The following is a 6,141-nucleotide window of genomic DNA, read 5'->3' on the forward strand; positions in this document are numbered from 1 at the left end:
ATAAAGAAGGAATCTTAAAAGCAGCAAGATAAAATAAACAAATAACACACAATGAAACTCTAGTATGTCTGACAGTAGACTTTTCAATGGAAACCTCACAGAACAAGAGAAAGTGGCATAACATATTTAAAGTGCTGAAGGAAAAAAAAAGCTTTTCCCTAGAATAGTATATCCAGCAAAATATGCTTCAAACATGAAGGAGAAATACTTTCCCAGACAAACAAAAGCTGAGGCTTTTCATCACCACTGGACCTGTCCTATAAAAATTCTAAGGTAATTCTTCATCCTGATAAAGGGATGGAAAAAGATATATTTCATTCCAATGGAAACCAAAAAAGAGCAAAAGTATCTACACTTATATCAGACAAAATAGATTTCAAGACAAAATTTATATCATTATATAATGATAAAAGGGTCAATTCAGAAAGAGAATATAACAATTGTAAATATATATGCACCCAACACTGGAACAACCAGACATATAAAGCAAACATTATTAGAGCTAAGGAGAGAGATAGATTCCAATACAAGAATAGCTGGAGACTTTAAAACTCCCCTTTCAACATTGAACAAATCTCCCTGACAGAAAATGCACAAAGAAACATTAGGCTTCATCTGCACTGTAGACCAAATGGATGTAATAGATATTTACAGAGCCATCCAGTGGCTGCAGAATACATATTCTTCTCCTCAGGACATGGATTATTCTCAAGAATAGATACGGTGGACCACAAAACAGTTCTTAAAACATTCAAATAATTCAAATAATATCAGGTATTTTCTCTGACCACAATAGAAGTAAAATAGGTCACTAACGAGGATTTTTTGAAACTATATAAACACATGGAAATTAAACAGTATGCTCTCAAATAACCAGTTAATCAATGAAGATGTTAAGAAAGAAACTGGAAAAAATTTTTTTAAAACATATGATAACACAACATATCAAAACCTATAGGATACAGCAAAAGCAGTACTAAGAGGGAGTTTATTGCCATAAGCACGTGCCTACATTAAAAAAGTAGAAAAACTTAACCTAACAATGCATCTTAAGAAGCTAGAAAAGCAATAGGAAAGCAAACCCAAAGTTAGTAGAAAAATGCATGATAAAGATCAGAGGAAAAATAAATCAAAATAAAACAAAAGTTAATTTTTGATAAGCTAAAATAAACTAAAACGAAAGAAGAGGCAAATAAATAAAATCAGATAAAAAAGGATACGTTACAACATTTTCATATCTTATTTTTAGTTATTTCAAGTGGTAAGTCTGGCCCTTGTTGCTCCCTTGTGGTTAAAAACAGAAGTTGAATTTTTAAATTTCTTAATTGTTAGTCTGTTTTATTATTATAGATAGAATTTGCGGAAACTATGGTTTTAGCAGACTTGCTAATGTCAAGAACTTATGCATGCCTGATTTGCAAAGTTAAATAAGGCGATCAAGAGCCTTAGGATAGAGATTCACTGTTAACAGCTGATTGAAACTGGTTGGTACAGATTAATAATGAGAAAAGCAATGATACTGTTAAGATCAGAATTAAGCTGTTGCTTATTAGAATTTATTTTTGTAATTAAATAAAACAGTATGAATTTTACTGTCAATGTAGTTATAAATAGTTGTGTCAGAGAGGGTGACGTTAAGTCAGACAGCAAGCTGAACATTCATCACCCCAATTTTCCCGAACAAGAGTCTTAAAGTAATTATTTAATGAAAAGAATCAGAAATATTTTTTTTAATTTTCCCAAATCTAAGAATTTAGAATGCTTTAATGTAGATATAATGCTTTTTCAGGCATAAGAGTAAGAAACTCTTGTGGTTAATACTTTGTCGGGGTAAAACTGTTGGTCACTGTTGTGGATTAATTATCATAAAAGCTCCAATGTGTTCACACATTCCTGTTTCCATGTCTTTCAATAGTGCCCTCTTAAACTAACTCTGGCTTTGGCCACGTGGCTTCATTGGGTCAATGGGATGTTTGCAAATGTAATATAAGTAAGGACTTAAAAAGCACTCGCACATTGGGTCTTGCTTTTCTCCTCTTCTTGGAACCATACTGTCACTCTTTACATAAACTTGGGCTAAACTACTGGATATTGATAGACCTTATCAAGGAGAAAATAGGAACCCCAGTTGATCTGGCAGCTGACTGACCATGGTTGATTTCTGGCCGAAATCTGCTCTCCAGGCCCAGATTAGCTGAGCCTAGCCCAAACTGCCTACTGATGGAATGTTGAGTTAAATTATTTCATTGTAATTTAAACCAGTGCATTTTGGGGTTGTTTGTCATGCAGCAAAACCAACTGATACACTCTCTTAGTTGCTGTGAGTCTAGGTGAGATAGAAAAAATGGCTCTACTTCCTGTGTTTTGCAGAAATGGTACTGGAATTAGTTGGGTACTCCTGGTTGAGTTTTAGCTTTTATTCTAGCAAAAAGCTATTCAATTTGTAGGATATTCTGTGTTTTGGTGCCTTCTCTAAAAAAATGAGAAAATAGAGTTGGGCAGTGTGTTTGTAATTTATTGTAACTCAGTGTTTATTTTAATATGTTCTTGGGAGGTGGTAGCCTATTAAGCTCACCACATGACTGTTTAACACATTCCTCTGTAGTTTCCACTGTTCTATTTGTATAAAAGCTATTTTCTACAGAATGTAAAAAAAAAAAAAAATGCAGAGTATTTAGGAGTCCTAAATGTTTGCCCCTTCTCCTGTATATTTTATCTTAATCCATGGCAGAAACATCTATGTATACATAGAAGCTAGAAAATTCAGAGCTATTGTCCTTATAATATCTTCTTCTTTCTATCCAGTCATCAAATCTTATTGTTTTGCCTTAAAAATCCCCTTTATATCTAACCATTCCACATTGATACCAGTTACAAACCTAAATTGGATTTTGCTATTTCCCTACAGAAAACCTTTTTGAGTGCATAATTTCATTGGTCCTTATCATAGATATTTGCAACTTGTCTCAGTAGCATCCATTCTTAATTTTTGCCTTTTGAATAGTACCCTGAATTTTTCAGTGAAGAGATTTGGGAGGCAACAACCTTTTGCTTGGCTCTGAGAATGAGATTTGATTGGCTTATGCAAAAGCAAATGAGCCTGTCCACAAATCCCTCCCACACTGATCGGTTTAAGAATGGGCATGCTTGCCAATTCAATACATGGCCAAAAAACCTCAATTCTTTGACTTTAGTTGAGTTGTTAGAGAATAAAATTTTCTTTTATTCTCCACTAAGCATAATAAATAAGCATGTAACCTTGAAGCAAGGCCATTGAAAGAAACCAACCTGTAAAAATATAGTTCAGAAAAGATAAAGGGAAACTGAACATTGTCACATTGTTTGAACTCCACATTCAGTCTTATCTGAAATTATAATTACTCTGGACTATTCCCTCAGGTGAATCAGATTCTCACTCCCTTCCTCCCTTTTTCCATCCCTCTTTTCTTCTTTTCCCTCCTTTCTTCCTCTTCTTTTTTCCAATTAAGTGTTTTGGAACAAAGCATTCCAAATAATTTAGTTTTTTCATGGTTTAGCTGAGAATTTTTTTTTAATTTTAGTAACATCTGTTTATGCATTTCCTCTAATCAGTCTACAGCAAACAAATAATACCATAAATGATAATTTAATTATGTTTGTACAGCTGGAATAAATACTATGAAGGAAAAGTGGAAGATTCCAGTAAAATCTATAGTAGGGAAACTAAATCCTCTTTGGGTGTCAGGGAAAGCTTCAAGGAAGAGTCACTTCAGTTCAGACCTGAAGGCCTATGGACACCCTCACTCTTGTTAGTTTTGCTGAAGTCACAGCTTTCCTTGTATCTCTCAAGCCTAAAAGTCAAGAGAAGTAGCTTTATTAGTGTGAATACGGAGTATCCAAGTAGGTACAGCTCACACAGGGAATATTCTTACAAAGGGACATGATAGTCATATGGAGATCCTATCCTGAGTGACACTTTTTTTCTCTCTGCTTATGCTTTTGAAACACCTTTAAGAAAAATATCTTCTTTTTCACATTTCTTTTTAGATGTCAGCTGCTATTTGGAGTTGCTGGAGCAAACACAACCAGTGTTCAGTTGCAAGTTAAAGATGCTGTGTTCCTTTTCTTCTCTGGTAGCTTCTTTTTACCATCACAATTTCTCCCTGTTGGGGATAATTCTTCACCACCTGCATATGCAACTGATGTTTTCCAGGTCTCAACAGAATACCTTCATTAAGCACACTGATGGAAAGTTTGGCTCTATTATGAAGGAAACACCTGTCAGCTACTTCCAGAAAGTGAGGGTTGCCCTTCCCTCAACTGTGGCAGGGAGCTGAGGACACAACATCACAGACTAACTATTCTAACGAATAAACTTGGGTTTAAAATAGAAATTTCAGCAAACTACATCACTTTTAGCAAGTAGCAGTCAGTATCATCTAGCACTGAATACAAATATGACTTCCCTTAGTGAGAACCTGTGAATGTATCAGATTTAGAGGGTATCTGTGTAAATGATATTCTAAATTTAAATGTTCTGGGAGCATAGATTGAACTAACTGTCCGGAGGGATTTGTCTCAGAGAAAGCCAAATCTTTGTGGAAGACTTCCACTCTGTCAAATGTGGCCAAGAGATTTCATATTCTAATCCATTTGGGTGGTGGCTTTTTATTTCAAAATCATTTTGGCTTTCAAAGCATGTTTGTAATTTTTGTAACTTCTTTTTAGCCATCCAATAAAATAACTCCAAGAGACAGGAAGATGCCTTGACTACTCTGATTCCTATCCATAGTGGAGAAATCAGTGCTGAACTTTCTGAATTTTATAAGAAGTTTCTTTCATTGCTCTTCTGATTCTCAGGAAAACTGGACCTTGTTTGCCTTTAGATGCACTCTTGCTACATATGCAGCATCTGCTTAGTGACATTTAAGATAACCTTTAGGAGTTGTTTATTTGTATGGTGACATGCATGCAAGAATTGTTCATGGGTATGAACTCTTTCTTAGAGCCACTCAGCAATAAGAAAGATTGAATTTCCATGGGTCATTTGCATATAAGAACAGATTTATTAATCTGATAGAATGTGATAGAGCAAAATTAATTTTGTGCTTAATGATAATTCATTAGAGAAATAGGAAATACATTTTTGCTCTTATTTCATTTCTATTTTGGATATTATTAGTTTAGATAAATAAGAAATGCTTTCTCTTCACTTGCTCTTTGAGTAGACATTGTGAAGCAATTTTGCTCTCATGATTGTTTAAAGTAGATTAAGGTTTTAGAAATATGAGATGGTTCAAAGGGTTTTCAAATTCTTTGAAGGGAGTTATGTTATCCAGGTATCTCTGGAAATTCTTTCTCAGGTACATGAGAAAAATTTTTCTCTCTCGTGTTAAATTTAAAACATGTTTTAAATCTTCTAGTGGTCCAACGTGGGCCAAACCATTCCATAATATCCAGTTTGACAGAAATGTTAGGGAGCTAGTTAATTTTGGAAATAATAGTGAAACAACATGCAAAACAAAATTTGGAAGAAACTACCTGTGATTCTATAAAGTTCAAATTTTAATGTAAAATTCTCGTTACCTTGGGGAAAAAGTTATTTCTGATTAATGGTGGAACAGGACTTTAATTGTTAGACTCACTGAAGAGGGAAAATTTGAGGCCAGTGTTTCTTGAAGGATTTTTTGAATGAAGTCATTAAGTGGCTGCTTATTTCTTGATAGAGTCAGGCCAATTAATTTATACTCATTGTGATAGAATTTTAAAACACCTTGCATGTACAAATACATGAATAGATGAGTTAAAGAATGAATAGCAAAAGTGTAAATCTAATTAGTGAAAAGTGAATTATGGAAGATTTTGGTATAATTGTTTTGTTATAGAAGCATGAAGAATCTTAATAGAATTTTCTACCAGCCAAAGGCTTTTTAAATCTGCTTTAAAAAATAACTTAGAAAAATTTATATTTAGTATATATTTCATACTTAAAGATTGGTTTTTAAGGCAGTACTATTGAAATACTTGAAAAGCGTTTTTTCTCTTTAGAAGGTCAAAGAGTTGCACACGATTTACTTAGCTTGTATACATATTTATACCTATAAATAGTACAAAGCTTTGCCTTTTTGGAATAGTTACAAATCACATAGATGAATTTTAATG

The sequence above is a fragment of the Sapajus apella genome, unplaced genomic scaffold, assembly GCF_009761245.1.
Source record: "Sapajus apella isolate SASKATOON/1434 unplaced genomic scaffold, GSC_monkey_1.0 scaffold34, whole genome shotgun sequence".
NCBI lineage: Eukaryota > Metazoa > Chordata > Mammalia > Primates > Cebidae > Sapajus > Sapajus apella.